Below are 18,717 nucleotides of genomic sequence, written 5' to 3'. Positions count from 1 at the left end.
ACATTTGTACATACGTTGAAGCCTTTTGTTTAAAAACGTAATGAGGACAGTATAACTCTGCTGTATCCCCATGGCGATGCCCTGATCAATCAGATTCCACCTGCCTGGTCTGAGTAATGACATTAGCTGCTAACTCTTCTTGCTGCTTTTCGATACCAATGAAGGCCCAACCAATCCACACCCTCTTCTCATGATGTATGAACTTGCATCTCCTTTTCTTTCAAGTCTGTTGTTTAACATTCTGGGTCTGATGAGTGCAAGCTGATACATTTCAAATTCTAGTTTCCTTTTAATAATGTTTAAGTTCCATCCTACCATACATTCACTTATAACACAGGATGTTACAATGGATAGAAGTACACCCTTCCTGCTGGAAGTTTTTGAAAACATTATTAGCCTGTGTTGGTGAAGAAGCAAATGTTATTAGTGGGCACTGCAGGTTTAATATCATAATTATACCACTAGAGGACCTCAATTGACTTTAATTTTTGCACAGGATGCTAGGTTTACTCAAGGACAAGGCAGTATATTTCTGAAAGCTAGTTTCAGGTTAGAATTACACAGTCATTGCTTTTGGAATATTTAGGAAGACAAATAAATTTGAACTTCTCTTAAAGAAAGTGTGAAATTCGAAATTAGGATTTCAGCTAGTCAATTTTCAATTAATTACTGACATAATAAATAGAAGTATTTTTCTGATACTAAAATACCAATACAATCTCAACATACCAAAAAGCGAGAAGAATATATAGCTAAAAAATATTGTAAACATAATCTGGATGGTTCTTGAATATGGATGTTCTGCTCAATATTTCACCCTCTACCACTATTACTAAAACCAGAATATAGCTGCTTGCCATATTTTCTACATTGCACCACAGAATACACTCCAAAATATTTACTTGGATGTAAACAAATTTGGACTGGCCTTAGATTGTGACTGCTACATAAATGCAAATGTTTTTCTTGTCTTCCAGTAGTTCAACAAGTTACCACATTGTCCTTTCATTTTGGTGCCAGGATTTGAATCTAGATCTGACCAATGGAATGAAATGATGCAACTTAACTGGCCCAAGTTGCCCCAATGGATCCAAAAATGGATTAATGGCAGGAAGCAGAAGGTGATAGTTGAAGGGTGTTCTTGTGACTAGAATCCTGTGCCTACAGGCATACCATAAGTTTCAGGGCTTGGGCTCCTTATTGTTTGTTGTGTACATTCATGATCTAGATATTGATGTAAATTCATAGAAGATATGAAAATTGGTGGTCTGGTACATAGCAAAGATATCTAGATATCGATGTAAATTCATAGAAGATATGAAAATTGGTGGTCTGGTACATAGCAAAGAGGAAAACCTTATGCTGCAGGCTGATGTAGACAGACTGATCAGATGGGTAGAGCAGTGGCAAATGAAAAGTGTGAGGAGATATATTTTGGGAAGACTAACAAGGCAAGGGAGTACACATTGACTGATGGGATCCTAGGAATCTCTGAGGATAAGATGGATCGAGATGTGCATGTTCATAGATCCTTGAAGCTAGCAGAACAGATAAATAAGGTAATTAAGAAGGCATATAAGATACTTACCTTTATTAGACAAGGCAATTAATACAATGACAAGGCAATTAATACAACAACAAGGAAGATATGACAGAGCTGTGTATGACATTAGTTAGGTCACAGCTGGAGTTCTGGTCACCACACTATAAGGAGGGATGTGATTGCACTAGAAAGGGTACAGAAGAGGTTCAATACAATGTTTGCTGGACTGGAGCAATTCAGCTATGAAGAGAGGCTTGATAGACTGGGGTTGTTTTCCTTAGAACAGAGAAAGCTGAGGGGAGGATCTGTTTGAAGTGTGCAAGTTCTGAGGGGCATAGACAATAGACAATTGGTGCAGGAGTAGGCCATTCTGCCCTTCGAGTCTGCACCACCATTAAATATGATCATGGCTGATCATCCCTAATCAGTATCCTGTTCCTGCCTTATCTACATAACCCTTGATTCCACTATCCTTGAGAGCTCTATCCAACTCTTTCTTAAATGAATCCAAAGACTGGGCCTCCACTGCCCTCTGGGGCAGAGCATTCCACACAGTCACCACTCTCTGGGTGAAGAAGTTTCTCCTCATCTCCGTCCTAAATGGTCCACCCCGTATTTTTAAGCTGTGTGCTCTGGTTCGGCACTCACCCATCAGCGGAAAATTTTCCCTGCCTCCAGAGTGTCCAATCCTTTAGTAATCTTATATGTCTCAATCAGATCCCCTCTCAGTCTTCTAAACTCAAGGATATACAAGCCCAGTCGCTCCAGTCTTTCAGCGTAAGGTAATCCCGCCATTCCAGAAATTGGCATCGTGAACCTACCCTGCACTCCCTCAATAGCCAGAATGTCTTTCCTCAAATTTGGAGACCAGAACTGCACAGAGTACTCCAGGTGTAGTCTCACCAGGGCCCTGTACAGCTGCAGAAGAACCTCGTTGCTTCTATACTCAATCCCTATTGTTATGAAGGCCAGCATGCTATTAGCCTTCTTCACTACCTGCTATACCTGCATGCTTACCTTCATTGACTGGTGTACAAGAACACCCGGATCTCTACAAGGAAGATGGGGGAAATTTTGCCCCTTAGTAGAGGGGTCAAGAACACCATTTTAAGCTAAGGAGCAGAAGGTTCAGAGGAGACAAATCACCTCGAGAGTTGTGGGAGTCTGGAACTCACTGATTGAAAGGCTGATAAAGATAGGAACCTTCTGGGTAATCCAAGATAGAGGATGGTAAAAACATTGTGGCTATGCGAACTGCTTTTTTGAGTTATTTTAGGTGTTGGAGGTGATTTCCTCAATTTTCAGGAGCAGTTATTGTTTATAAGCTGTTTCATTGTTTTGGAACATTGGGGAAAAAAGATCAAAACAGCACTTTAAAAAGGAGGAAGAGAAGCAAAGACAAAGACCACGTGGTCAGTGAGAGACAGAGAGAAAGAAATCTATACTCTGTCTGACACAGCCATGAATCTGCACAGCTACTACCTTTGCTGTTTGATTTGGAGATGCCGGTGTTGGACTGGGGTGTACAAAGTTAAAAGTCACACAACACCAGGTTATAGTCCAACAGGTTTAATTGGAAGCACACTAGCTTTCGGAGCGACGTTCCTTCATCAGGTGATAGTGGAGGGCTCGATCGTAACACAGAATATATAGCAAAAATTTGCAGTGTGATGTAACTGAAATTATACATTGAAAATTATACATTATACATTGTCTGTTAAGCCTTTCATCTGTTAGAATACAGTGATAACCCGAGAATGCAACTTTAAAAAAAAGGTTTTGTGATTTACACATGAAAGAAGTGAAACTATCACTGTATTCTAACAGATGAAAGGCTTAACAGACAATCAATTTTTCAATGTATAATTTCAGTTACATCACACTGCAAATTTTTGCTATAAATTCTGTGTTACGATCGAGCCCTCCATTATCACCTGATGAAGGAACGTCGCTCCGAAAGCTCGTGTGCTTCCAATTAAACCTGTTGGACTATAACCTGGTGTTGTGTGATTTTTAACTTTGCTGTTTGAGTTCAAGTATCTCTGGATGTTGGAGTGCATCTAAGAAAAATTAACAAACTGTGAAATTCACAGCTGACCTTGGAGGAACTGGTGTGGGAGAGCTCACAGCACAGGAACAAGGTTTTAAGTGTAACCTTGCTGGCTTTTTTTAAATAGAAAATAGAGTGGATTATTTTAGATTAACATTTAAAAATATATAGCATAAGTACGAAGTTAGCCTGGAACAGTGCTTTTTGGAGCAGTAAGACTGTGCTATTTTCTGAGTCTGTAGATTGTTAAAGTGCAAAGATGGCCTTTAGTAGAGTGATGTGGAAGATTAGGGAGAGTTTCCATGTTACTGATGATTATGTCTGCAGTAAGTGTGTTTGATTGTGAATCCAATCAGATTGCATGGATTGGTTGGAGTGGCAGTTAGAGGCAATGAGGAATTTACAGGAACTAAGTGGTGTGATGGCTGGCAGTTATAGGAAGGGAGAAATGCCACAGATACAGTCAGGTAGATGGGTTACCTCCAGGAAAGGAAGGGGAGGGAGGCAGGTAGTGCAGGAGTCTCCTGTGGCTATCTCCCCGTCTCAAATAAGTGTACTGTTTTGGAAAATGTAGAGAAGTGCTGGGCTCTCAAGCACGAACAGCCAAGTTTCTAGTATCGAGACTGGCTCTAATACAATGAGGGATACACCAGGTTCCAAATGATCGATTACGTTGGGGAACGCTAGTCAGAAGCACATACAGACATTTCTGTGGTCAACAGCGAGAAATCAGAATGGTGTGTTGTCTCCCTAGTGCCAAGCGCAAGGAGATCTCAAATGTTCTCAAGGGGGAGAGGAACCAGCAGGAGGTCATGGTACACATTGGAACCAACGACATAGGAAGGAAAAAGAATGGGATTCTGAAGGGAGAATGTCAGAAGGTCGCCAAGAATTTTAAAAGGAAGTCATTGAGGGTAGTAATATTTGGATTATCCCGGTGCTGCGAGCTAGTGAGGGTTGGAATAGGAGGATATAACAGATGAATGTGTGCTTGAGAAGCTGGTGCAGGGAAGAAAGGTTCACATTTTTGGATCATTGGAATCTCTTCTGGAGTAGAAGTGATCTACACAAGAAGAACAGATTGCACCTGATTTGGAAGGGGACTAATATACTGGTAAGAAGATTTGCTAGAGCTGCTCAGGAGGATGTAAACTAGTAAGGGACCCAGGGAGGTAGTGAGAAAAGAGATGAATCTGATACTGGTAGAGTTGGGAAAAGGAGCCAGTCAAACAATCAGGGCAGGCAGCAACAAAGCAGAGAACAAGGTAGGACTGATAAATTAAACTGCATTTATTTCAATGCAAGAGGCCGAACAGGGAAGGCAGATGAACTCAGGGCATGGTTAGGAACATGGGACTGGGATATCATAACAATTACAGAGATGTGATTCAGGGATGGACAGGACTGGCAGCTTAATGTTCCAGGATACAAATGCTACAGGAAGGATAGAAAGAGGTTCAAGAGAGGCGGGGTAGTGCTGTTTTTGATAAAGGTTAACATTATGGCTGTACTTATGGAGAATATTCCTGGGAATACATCCAGGGAAGTTATTTGGGTGGAACTGAGAAATAAGAAAGGGATGGTCACCTTATTGGGATTGTACTATAGAACTACCCACCCCATTCCCCCACCCCCGTGGTCAGCAGGAAATTGAGGAACAAATTTGTAAGGAGATCTCCGTTATCTTTAAGAATAATAGGGCAATTATGGTAGGGGATTTTAACATTCCAAACATAGACTAGGACTGCCATCATGTTAAGGGTTTAAATGGAGGGGAATTTGTGAAGTGTGTACAAGAAAATTTTCTGATTCAGTATTTGGATGTACCTACTAGAGAAGGTGCAAAACTTGACCTACTCTTGGGAAATAAGGCAGGGCAGGTGACTGAGGTGTCAGTGGGGGAGCACTTTGAGGCCAGTGACCATAATTCTATTAGTTTTAAGTTAGTGATGGAAAAGGATCAACAGGGTCCAAAAGTTAAAGTTCTAAATTGGAGGAAGACCAATTTTGATGGTATTAAGCAAGAATTTTCAAAATTTGATTGAGAGCAGATGTCTGCAGATAAAGGGATGGCTGAAAAATGGGAAGCTTTCAGAAATGAGAGTCCAGAGACAGTATGTTCTTATTAGGGTGAAAGACAAGGTGTGGGGAATGCTAGATGACTAGAGAAATTGAGGTTTTGGTCAAGAAAAAGAAGGAAGCATATATCAGGTATATATCGCAGAGATTGAGTGAATCCTTGGAAGAGTATAAAGGCAGTCTGAGTATACTTAAGAGGGAAATCAGGAGAGCAAAAAGGGGAGATGAGATAGCTTTGGCAAGGGTTACGGATAATCCAAAGGGATTTTAGAAATACATTCAGGACAAAAGCGTAACTAGGGAGAGAATAGGACCCCTCAATGATCAGCAAGGCAGCCTACATGTGAAATCGCAGGAGATGGGGTAGATACTAAACAAGTATTTTGCATCAGTGTTTGATGTGGAGAAGGACTTGGAAGTTATAGAATGTAGGGAAATAGATGGTGACATTTTGAAAATGTCCATATTACAAAAGAGGAAGTGCTGGATGTCTCAAAATGTGTAAAAGTGGATAAAGGGCAGGACTTATAAACTATGGTAATGTCCTGTTGCTGAACAAAGAGACTTTGGAGTGCAGGTTCATAGTTCCTTGAAAATGGAGTCTCATGTGGATAGGGCAGTGAGGAAGGTGTTTAGTATGCTTTCCTTTATTGGTCAGACCATTGAATATAAGATTTGCGAGATCATGTTGTGGCTCAACAGGACGTTGATTAAGTCACTTTTGGAATATTGCGTGCAATTTTGGTCTGCCTCCTATAGGAAAGATGTTATGAAACTTGAAAAGGTTCAGAAAAGATTTACAAAGTTGTTGTTAGGATTGGAAAGTTTGAGTTCTAGGGAGAGACTGAATAGGCTGGGGCTGTTTTCCCTGGAGCGACGGAGGCTGAGAGGTGACCATATAGAGGTTTATAAAATCATGAGAGGTATAGATAGGGTAAATAGACAAGGTCTTTTCCCTAGGGTCGGGGAGTCTAGAACTAGAGGGCATAAGTTTAGGATGAGAGGGGAAAGATTTAAAAGGGACCTAAGGGGCAACCTTTTTCACACACATGATGGTGCATGTATGGAATGAGCTGCCAGAGGAAGAGCTGGAGGCTGGTACAGTTACAACATTTAAAACACATCTGAATGGATATATGAATGGGAAAGGTTTAGATGGATATGAGCCAAGTGCTGGCGAATGGGGCTAGATTAATTTAGGATATATGGCTGGAATGGAAAAATTGGACCAAAGAGTCTGTTTCTGTACTGTACATATCTAAGATTCTATGACTCTACTTAGATGAAGGTTTGAAATACCATTGCACACAGGCCCCTTAACAAGTGCTGGAAAATGAGATGAGAATAGATGGATATTTGATGACCAGTGTGGACACAATGGACCAAAAAGGTCTGTTTCCATGCTCTGAAAGCTCAATGACATCAGAATGTGTTGCCTCCCTGGAGCCAGGCTGAAGGATATCTCAGAGAGGGTGCAGAATATTCTCAAAGGGGAGATGGACTAGCAGGAGGTCATTGTGCACATTGGAACTAATCACACGGGAAGAGAAAAGGACAAAATTCTGAGGAGAGGATGCAGGAAGTTAGGCAGGAAGTTAAAAAGTAAGGTTCTCAAGGATAACCATACTTTGGACATCTATGAGTGAAAACTAGATCTGACTAAAGGCAGCTGGACTTTAACATGTGCAGTTTCCTTCATGAACCACAGATGTAAAAAGTACAACTGCCACCACATGTTCCTCCCCGAAAGATCTGATCTGATGTTTGACTTGAGATGGACTTTTGGCCATCTATCCATGCTAACGTGAAGATTGTTTATTTCCACCTCTGCAATATTACGTGATTTTGTACCTGTATAAATTAATTTACTCCTGAAGGGGAATTTGGAAGTGGTTGTCTTCCTAAGTACCTATTGTCTTTATCCTTCCAAAAGTAGAAATCACAATCATTAACCAGAAACTGAATTAGATTAGATATACAAATACAATGGTTATAAGAGCAGGTGACAAGCAGGTGACAAGAACCGTTCCCCAGTTGCATTGTTCAAGGGTCCCACTTTCATTTTAGCTATGAGTTTGAGCCAAGGCGGCTCACCACCACACAGGCTGCTAGCACATGGTATAGGTTTAACAATGGCGTAATGCACTGCTGTACAGCAAGATATGCAATTCCTTGACTGAGCAGCACTGAACAGCCAGGCAAGCTGCCTGTTTGTATGAATATGATAACAGTCACAACAAGGCAGGTCAAGGCATGGATCCTGCAAGCATGTAGGTAGGTACTGATTTATCAAGTGCTAATAGAGCAAGAAAGCAGCCCTGAGATGCAGCGTGATCCAATCTGTGAGTTGGATCCCTGTCCCTGTGCACATAGTGTTCCTGCAGCAGACCTTCAATGAGAGTTGCTGGTGCATGCTGCAATGCAGGTCTGTGCTTCCAGAATATCGTGTCAGTGTATCAGAGAGGAATATATTGGAGAAGTACTGTAATGGTGAGGGGTTGGCAAATACCAGATATCATAATCCATGGATAAGGAGAGCCTGTGGCTGGTGTCTGTTGATCGTGTCCTGAGATACTATTTGGCTGTACGCAGCATGGAAGTTGTTCTGAGCAAGCAGCAAATTTACCAGGCACTCCCATTGTTTTCCAAGTTGAATTTTCTCCAAATCTAGCTCATTTGGTGCAATTATTAAGATAAGAGGCTGAATATTTATGAGGCGAGTTGGGCTGTTAACAAGGCCTATAACAGACAATAATTCCTCTGAATTGGTAACATGCCATTGCCAGGTGAGAAACTTGCCATGCGCTTGACAAAAGCATAAAAGGTGGAGTGGGAGACTTCCAATGTTGAAATTGGCCTCAACGGACATCTTGTCGAATTCTGCCACAAATCTTACCACAACCATATAGACTTGTATAAGATTCTGCCCAATGTTAACTTCTGTTATAAAACAAAGACTTGCAGATGCTGGAAATCTGAAACAAAACAGAAATTGCTGGAGAAACTCAACAGGTCTGGCATTATTTCTGGGGCAAAAACAGAGTTAGCATTTTGAGTTCAGTTCTTCGGAAAAAGGGGGTATGGACTCTCGACATTAATTCTGTGATCTATCCACAGATGTTGCCAGACCTACTGAGTCTCTCCAGCAATTTTTGTTACATTCTATTATGTTATGATTGCTGCCACCTAATGGCACTTTTACGATGCAGTATTTGATTACTCCTGCCTCATTATGCATTAACTGGTCTAGAATACCCTGATCTATGTCTGGTGCTAGAACATACTAATCTTAGAAATTACCCCAAATATATTCATGAACTCATTTTCCAGTGTACCATTGTCATTCTAATTTACCCAATCTATGTGTAAATTAAAATCATGCGTATTTCAGTAAATTTCTTACATGTCCAATTTATTTCTTCCAGTGCATGAACTCTGTCTTGTAGTGAAACCACAGTTAACAGGCCTGTAAACCTTTACACAAATGATCTCTTACCTTCCTTATTTTTCACTCTACTCAATCTGATCCTACATCTTATTCTATTGAGCTAAGGCCATGCATGAATACTGTACTTCAGACATCCTTAGTGAACAGATCCACCCCACCACTTTTTCCTGGCTTCCTTGTCTTTTTGAAATATTCTGAAATATCTCCAATATTCATGCCCAAGTCTTGATTATCCTGTAACTAAACCTCTCTGTTGGCTTTTACATTGTAGTTATTAATTTCTATCTGCTCTGAAACTTTGTTCATTTTGTTATGAACACTGAGCAAAATAAGATATAAGGACTTTAATTCTGTCTTTATAATAGTTTTGCAATCTCTGACTTTAACCCAGTCATGAATTTGTACTTTCTGTCTCTCTTGCCATACTTTGATTATCATTCCCTAAGTCACTATCCTGCTCTATTACCTCATTGATGGCCTTTGATTTACCACATCTCCCCATATAACCCTTCCTCCTGCTTTTTATTTTAAGACCTTCCCTATTCCTTTGTTAAACAATTTTCCAGAATACCGGACACAGCATTATTCAGCTGAAGCGCACCCCAGCATTACAGTGGCCATTTTCCTCAGTCTTATTGCCACTGCCTCATGAATGGAAACCCATTTCTCCTACACTAGTCTATGAGCCAAGCATTCATCTCTCCAATCTCATTGATGCCGGGACAATTATTTCATGGTTCAGACTTATTATCTTGTGTTTATTACCTTTGAAGTTCTATTATTTAATTTAGCCCTGACCTGCTCATAATCCTGAAGCAGGACATTTTTCCTAGTCCTATCTATGTCATCAGTTCTTTTTTTTCACTGGGTGGGTATCACTGGCTGGGTCAGCTTTATTGCCCATCCCTAGTTGCCTTTGAGAAGATGTAGTCCATTTGCTTCCCCTTCCAGTTCCACATAGACCTCAAATACTGGATGGTCCCTACTTCTAACTCCAGTTCCTCTCCACCTTCAAATGGAGGTCTGGAATGCTGGCACCAGACAGGTATCACAGCCATTCGGATTATCACTCTGGCCTGCAGAAAGTAGTGGTTTTGGGCAAAAGCCTTGATGAAGGGCTTTTGCCCGAAATGTCGATTTTCCTGCTCCTTGGATGCTACCTGCTTTTCCAGCACCACTCTAATCTAGATTCTGATCTCCAGCATCTGCAGTCCTCACTTCTGCCCTGCAGAGAATAGTATCACTCATCCTGACTACACTATACTGACTATCTTTTAATGTGTACCATGTGCAGCCATGCTGTGTTGGTGGTGGATACAGTGATTAAGCAGCCTGTAGTGGATGGTGTTGAGCTTCTTGAAGGTTGTTAGAGCTCCACACATCCAGGCAGATGAAGCTTTAATATACCACACCTCTGATTTGTGCCTTATGGAAGGTGGAAAGATTTTAGGAAATCAGGGGTGAATTACCCACCACAGAATACTCAGCCTCTCGCCTGCTTCTATTGTTAAAATATTTATATGGCTGCTGCAGTTAAATCTTCAGTCAGTGGCGACTCGCAGGGCATTGATGATGGGGAATTCAATGAAGATGATGCTGTTAAATGTTGAGAGGTGCCATAGTTAAAATCCATCTAGTTAGAGATCATTGTGCCCAGGCACTTGGTGTTGTATAAACATTACTTGCTGCTTGTCAGCCCAATCCTCAATATTGTCCAGAGCTTCCTGCATGTTAAACCAATAAATTGTCCCTTTTCCCACAGTACCTCATGTTCCTATCAGCACTAATACTCACCGGACCAAACCTGTTCCTATTTTTGATGCTGATTCTTGTGACAGGAACGGGAGGAAGAAGAACAGATCATTGTCATTGACTAGTTTACGGCACCTAAGCACCTTTTGTTTCCTCTGAGTAAAGTTCCCTTAATGTAGGCCACCTTAATGCACTGGTCTCATGCACATGTTCAGGTTTTTAAACTATTAGTATTTGCGGTTGGGTGGGGTATGGAAAGGGTGTTTTATTATTTCAAGTATATAGTTTGTAAAAAAAAAATTAGTCACTAGAGCAGTTCAATTCTGTACACAGTCTTTACATATAGAAACATAGAAAATAGGTGCAGGCTTAGGCCATTCGGCTCTTCAAGCCTGCCCCACTATTCAATATGATCAGGGCTAATCACGCAATATGAGTATCCCATTCCTGCTTTCTCTCCATACCCCTTGCTCTCTTTAGCAGCAAGGGCTACATCCAACTCACTCTTGAACATATCTAATGAATTGGCCCCATTAGCTTTCTGTGGTAAAGAATTACACAGGTTCGCAACTCTGAGTGAAGAAATTCTACCTCATCTCAGTCCTGAATGGCTTTTCCCTTATTCTTAGACTGTGAAACCTAGTTCTGGACTTCCCCCAACATCAGGAACACCCTTCCTGCATTTAGCCTGTCCAGTTCCATCAGGATTTTATATGTTTCAACGAGATCCTCCCCCTCCCCACCCCCAACATTCTTCTAAATTCCAGCGAGTACAAGCCCAGTCAATCCAGTCTTTCTTTGTAAGTCAGTCCTGCCATCCAAGGAATCAGTCTGATGAACCTTCACTGGACTCTCTCAATAGCGAGAATATCCTTCCTCAGACTAGGAGACGAAAATTGCACACAATACTCAAAGTATGACCTCACCAAGGCCCTGTATAACTGCAGCAAGACATAGGTATCCTTTTAACCATGTCATCTTTCTAACTTCTACTATAAATCACTGTAAAGTAACACAACTACTTTTCATTTTTATTCATCTTTATATTTAAGATTTGTACCTCGATTATTTGTACCTAAGATCGCGCAATAAGACGCGACATTGTAAAACATTTTGCTGTACTACTGTAGTTCTGTTCTTGAGAACACATAGCAATAAAGGATTCTCTAATTCTAATTCTACTCAGATCCTTGAGCTACGAATGCCATCATGCCATTAGCTTTCCTCCCTGCCTGCTGCACCTGCATGCCAATTTTCTGTGACTGTTCCTCCAAGACACCCATGTCTTGTTGCATCTCACCTTTTTCTAAACTACCACCAATCAGATAATAATTGCCTTCCTATTTTTGCCAGCAAAGTGGATAACCTCACATTTATCCACATTATATTACATTTGCCAAGTATTTGTCCAATCAGCCAACCAGTCTAAGTCACCTTGCAGCCTCTGAACATCCTTCTCACAACACACATTGCCACCCAGCTTAGTGTCATCTGCAAATTTGGAGATATTGCATTCAATCTATTCATCCAAATCATTAATGTACCTGATGAACAGCTGGGGTCTCAGCACTGAATCCTGCAGCACCCCACTCATCACTGCCTGCCATTCTGAAAAGGACTTGTTTATTCCAACTCTCTGCTTCCTGTCTGCCAATCAGTTCTCTATCCATGTCAATGCATTACTTCTGGCACCATGCGCTTTAATTTTCCTTACTAATATCTCATGTGGGACCTTGTCAAAAGCCCTTTGAAAGTCCAGATACACAGCATCCACTGATTCACCCTTGTCCACTCTATAGTATCATCTTCAAAACATTCCAGAAGATTTGTCAAGCATGATTTCTGTTCAGTGAATCCATGTTGACTTGGACCAATATTGTCACCATTTTCCAAATGCTGAGTTACTGCATCCTTAGTAGTTGACTCCAGCATTTTTCCCACCTCTAATGCCAGGCTAACTGGCCCATAATTCCCCTTTTCTCTCCCTCCTTTTTTAAAAAGTGGGGTTACATTAGCCACCCTCCAGTCCATTGGAACTCTTACAGAGTTTATAGAATGCTGGAAAATGATGATCAATGCATCCACTATTTTTAGGGCCATTTACTTAAGTACTCTGGGATGCAGAGCATTAGGCCTTGGGGACTAATTGGGTTTTAATCCCATCAATTTCCTTAAACCATTTCTTGACCATTTCTTTCACCTCCTGTTTCATGCTTGACTCTCTGTCCCCGAGCATTTCCAGAAGGTTATTTGTATTCTTCTAAGTGAAGACAGATCCAAAGTATTTGTTCAACTGGTCTACCATCTCTTTGTTGTCCATTATAATTCTAGCCGTAAGGGACCTACATTTGTCTTCACCAGTCTTTTTCTCTTCACATATCTATAGAAGATGTTGCAGTCAGTTATAATGTTTTTCACAAGCTTAATGTCATTTTTTATTTTCCCTTTCCAAATTAAACCCCTTTATTCTCCTCTGCTGAATTTTAAATTTCTCCCAGTCCTCGGGTTTACTGTTTTTTTCTGGACAATTTATATGTCTCCACTTTGGCTTTAACGTGATCCTGATTTCCATTGTTAGATGTAGTTGAGCCACCTACCCTGTTGTACTCTTATGCCAGACAGGGATGTACAATTGTTGAAGTACATCCATTGGTTCTTTAAATGCCTGCCATTGCCTACCCACCATCAACCCCTTAAGTAGTCTTGGTTAGTTTGTCCTGGCCAGTGCAGTCTCATCAAAGTTAGCTCTCTTTCAGTTAAGTCCCCTCATTCTCAGCTTTAACAGTGTCACTCTCTATCTTACTGAAGAATTCTTCCCCACAGGTTTCACACCACAAGTTTGCTAATTAATCCTTTCCCCTTACCCAGTCTAGGATGATCTGTTCTCTAGGTGGTTCCTCGACATATTGGTTGAAGAAGCCATCCCTCATTCATTCCAGGAAATCATCTGCCATTGCATTGCTACCAGTTTGGTTAGTCCAATCAATATACAAATTGAACTCACGCATAATAAGTGCTGTATGCTTACTGTATGCATTCCTAATTTACTGTTTGATTCATTCCCAGCCTCACAACGAATAATTGTTGGTCTCTACACAACTCCCACTAATGTGTTTTTCCTTTTGGTGTTCTGCAGCTCCACCCATACAGATTCTACATTGTTCAGGCTAATGATCTTCCTTAATATTGTGTTAATCTTCTCGTTAACCAGCAATGCTACGACCGCCTTCCTTTCTTCTCCACCTATCTTTCCTGAAAATTGAATATCCTCGGAAGTTGAGCTCCCATCCTTGGTCACCTTGGAGCCAGGTCTCTGTGATCCCAAGCACATCATATATCATCTGTAGAACAAATAAACCCAAGGCATTTGTTACTTGTACAAAATTATAATTGCATACATTGAGGCACTGGGAGGGTCCAATGACTGAATGGGCTCCCATTGAATTTCAGCAGAAAGACCTTAAACAGAGCTATTTCCCCAGTGTACCTTGGTGGCAGCTACCCCAAGGTTTAATGTGTCCCTCAGCACATAGTCCTGGACCTTGGAATGTGCCAGTCTGCAGCACTAGGTCATGGTCCACACCTTGGTCTGGAAGACCAACAAGTTTCGGGCAGATCAAAGACTGTCTATCACCGTGTTGATGGTCCTCCGTCTGCATTTGATGTTTGTCATGGTGTGAGTCCTGGGCAATTGGCTGTGGAGTGGTTTGGAACAAACCCCAACAAAAATCACTGTCTCTTTTCCCAGACTTCCTTTGCAAAGGCATTTCACCCAGAAATGTGATAATCCCTACCTCGGCCCTCACCTCTGGGGCTGCTTTGAGAGCAGGATGCAATGGCAAAGAGTCCAGGCATACATGAAAGATTTCCCCATCAGCCAAGTGATGCCTTGATGCTAGTTCTGGTGATGAGGAATTCTGGAAAAGGCTGACATGAAGGCTGTCTGCTGTCAATGGATAGCAATCCAATTATCCATTAACAGCACTAGGTTTCCTCGTCTCCTGACTTTCCAGTCACATTGTCTGCACATCCTTAAGGCAGCAACTAACACTAGGGAAAATTTGTCAGTTAGCTCCTGTGATATTGTCTTACACTGTAGTCCAGAGGGCATGTCAAAATATCAAAGGTCTCCAACAACAAATATAGATTATTTACTGCCTTGTTTTGTTTTTAGAAAAAACATTATTTGAATAACAAATTCATGTATAGCATACATTGGCATACTTCTTGGTAACGCAGTACAATCAAACAGCAAAACATTCCAGCTGAGGTAAAGATAATTAAACAGATTTCAATGATTTGGGGAGAAAGTGAAAGCTATGGGAGATTAGCATTCATATTTATCTTGATCGATTGACTTATCTTTCGAAATTAATTCTTTTCATGTCCTGACAAAGCTGGAATCTGTACTAAATATCAAAGTAAGGATTCCTCTGCACAAGGTCAGAAAACCCAATGAAATCAGCTCTATAAGTTTCTGGCTTTATGGGAAAATAAATAGCCAACTTGTAAAGCAGCAGGATTCCAAACACACTGATCACATAAAATTGTAAAGTGTAAATGGGACAGTGGCAATAGTTATCAAGAGCTGAGTTTGTATTTGTCTTTCTGAAAACGGTGATTTGATGTTTGATTGTTTGAATAGGTACTGTGCATAAAGAAAGGTTCCTAAACCTGCAGGGAAAGATTGCATTCAATTCTGGTTGTCACGTGACTGGAACGACATGGAGGCTTTGGAGGGGATGCAGAAGAGGTTTAACAGGATGCTGCCTGGATTGGGCGGTATGAGCTATAAAGAGAGGCTACAAAAACTCAGTTGTTTTCTCTAAAGCAGTGGAGGCTGAGAGGAGATTGATAGAAGTCGATAAAATTATGAGGTGCACCGATAGGGTTGATGGTCAGAATCTATTTCCTTGAGTTGAAACATCTAATACTAGAGGGCATACATTTAAGGTGAGAGGGAGAATGTTCAAATGAGATATGTGGGTACAAATCCAAAGCTTAAAAGACATTTGGATAAGTACATGAACAGGAATGATTTGGAGGGATATGGGCCAGGAGCAGGCAGGTACAATTTGTTTAGCTTGGGATTATGTTCGGCATGGATTGGTTGGACCAAAGAGTCTGTTTCCGTGCTCTGTGACTCTATGAGATGTGGAGCCAAGTTTTTTACACAGTGAGAGATAAGGGTCTGGACTGTGCTGCCAGGGGTGGTAGTGGAGCAGATACAATCGGGAAGTTTAAGGGACTTTCAGAAAAGCACCTGCATGTGCAAGGAATGGAGGGATATGGACAAAGGGCAGTTAGAAGGTATGAGTTTAATTTGAGGTAATGTTTGGCGCCACATTGTGGGTCAAAGGGCCTGTTCCTGTGCTGTACTGTTCTATCTTCTAAAGCTCACTGTCATGGCATTGATTAGTTCCTTATGTTGTGACTGTAACTCGGGTAGTAATATGTCAAAATGGGCACACACTAGACTGGGATTTGTTTTTACTCATTGATGGGATGAGGGCGTTGCTGGCGAGGTCAGAATTTTTTGCCATAAGTTTCTGGCTTTCTGGGAAAATAAACAGCCAACTTGTAAAGCAGCAGGTTTCCAAAAACACTGATCACATAAAATTGTGTAGTGTAAATGGGACAGTGGCAATAGATGTCAAGAGCTGAGTTTGTAATTGTCTTTCTGAAAATGGTGATTTGATGTTTGATGGTTTGAATAGATACTGTGCACAATCTTTCTACAGGGAAAGATTGCATTCAATTCTGGTTGCCACGTGACTGGAACGATATGGAGGCTTTGCACAGGGTGCAGAAGAGGTTTACCAGATGCTGCCCAGAGACCAGTTAAGAATCAATCACATTGCTGTGTGTCTGGAGTTACAGGTAGGCCAGTCTAGGTAAGGTTGGTTGTTTCCTTCCCTGAAGGACATTAATAAATCAGATGGGCTTTTCCATAGATTTGGCAATGGATTCAATATCATCATTAGAATCTTAATTCCAGATTTTTATTAAATTCAAATTCCCCCATCTCGAATGGTGGGATTCGAACCCGTGTCCCCAGAACATTACCTGGGCCTCTGGATTAATACTGCTAGGTCATCGCTTCCTCTTGTACTTCAGGTCTTTTCCGAGATTCATAGTATTTTTTTCCCTGGAGCTGCTGCCCACTCTAAATATAACATTGATGTCAGGGAAGGTGGCCTCCAAATATTGCCATTCCTGCCATCCTCATGGTTCATTTGGGTCAGGATTTGGAGAACACATTTTACCCGATGAGACCAGGTCTAGCAGCCAACCTAAGGGTGGAGGTGGGGAATTGCCTCGGAGTTGAGGTTACAAATATTGTTTAAAGATTTGAAAACCTTTATTTTTAAGAGGTAAGCAGGTAATAGCCACATTTTTCCAGGATAAGAAAGACTTTCTTTTTGAGCTATACACCAAATGAGCCCAATCTGTCAGTGGTGCAGGTGGCTACAGTTTGCAAAATAATTGGGAATCTTCCCTGACTCCAGACCCTTTTCAGATTCTGCATTATAACAGTAAACAGAAGCTGAAGGTCTAGTTGGTGCAATATTTGGCCACTTTGTGGCAATGTTTTGTAGGCTAAGTGCCATTTCAATTTCCAAATGGCCATGCAGAGCATGCAAAGGCACTGATCGCCATCTTGGTTCGGATGTTAGTGCAGGTACAATGGAAAGGAGCCCCTCAATCTCAACAGTCATCAGTTGTTTTCAGGACAGTTGTTGATTGATCTCAACTGGATATTGCCTTATTTGTAGAAATTATTTGTGGTTTGGAATGGTTTTAAAGTTGCCATAGTCTACAGGCTATATAGGCTTTGGTTTTTATTTCAAAGGTTCTGCTCAGCTCACTTGCTCCCTGTCAAGGGAGCAGGCGTTTTTATCCCGTGTAAAGAGGAACATCAACAGAGGCAGTGCAGAGGAAGACAAACTGCTAAAGCAGAAAAGAGGAGAGGAAGAATGGTCTCAGAAAGGGGCAACTTCTTCCACCACCATCTCACCAAGAAACACTGCATCAATGTTTTTCCTTCTTATAAAGGTGTTCTTGCTGAAATCTGTCTCATATTGACAAAATACCTTCAACTGTGACCAGGGTCACGACATTTTGAATTGGTTCATTCTAGGTTGCAGTAACATTTCCTAGTTTGCCATCCAATTTTTGTATTACATAGAACATAGAAGAATACAGCGCAGTACAGGCCCTTTGGCCCTCGATGTTGCGCCGATCCAAGCCCACCTAACCTATACTAACCCACTATCCTCCATATACCTATCCAATGCCCGCTTAAATGCCCATAAAGAGGGAGAGTCCACCACTGCTACTGGCAGGGCATTCCATGAACTTAAGACTCGCTGAGTGAAGAACCTACCCCTAACTTCAGTCCTATATCTACACCCCCTTAATTTAAAGCTATGCCCCCTTGTAATACCCGACTCCATACGCGGGAAAAGGCTCACACTGTCAACCCTATCTAACCCCCTAATCATCTTGTACACCTCAATCAAGTCACCCCTAAACCTTCTTTTCTCTAAGGAAAACAGCCCCAAGTGTCTCAGTCTTTCCTCATACGATCTTCCTTCCATACCAGGCAACATCCTGGTAAACCTCCTCTGCACCCGTTCCAGTGCCTCCACATCCTTCCTATAGTATGGCGACCAAAACTGCACACAATATTCCAGATGCGGCCGCACCAGAGTCTTATACAACTGCATCATGACCTCAGGACTCCGGAACTCAATTCCTCTACCAATAAAAGCCAGTACGCCATATGCCAAATCTACCCCTAACATCTGTCCTATACCTACCACCCCTTAACTTAAAGCTATG

This window comes from Chiloscyllium plagiosum, chromosome 3 (genome assembly GCF_004010195.1).
Source record: "Chiloscyllium plagiosum isolate BGI_BamShark_2017 chromosome 3, ASM401019v2, whole genome shotgun sequence".
Classification (NCBI taxonomy): Eukaryota; Metazoa; Chordata; class Chondrichthyes; order Orectolobiformes; family Hemiscylliidae; genus Chiloscyllium; species Chiloscyllium plagiosum.
The sequence above is the reverse complement of the archived record's forward strand: the minus strand, read 5'-3'. Positions refer to the sequence as shown.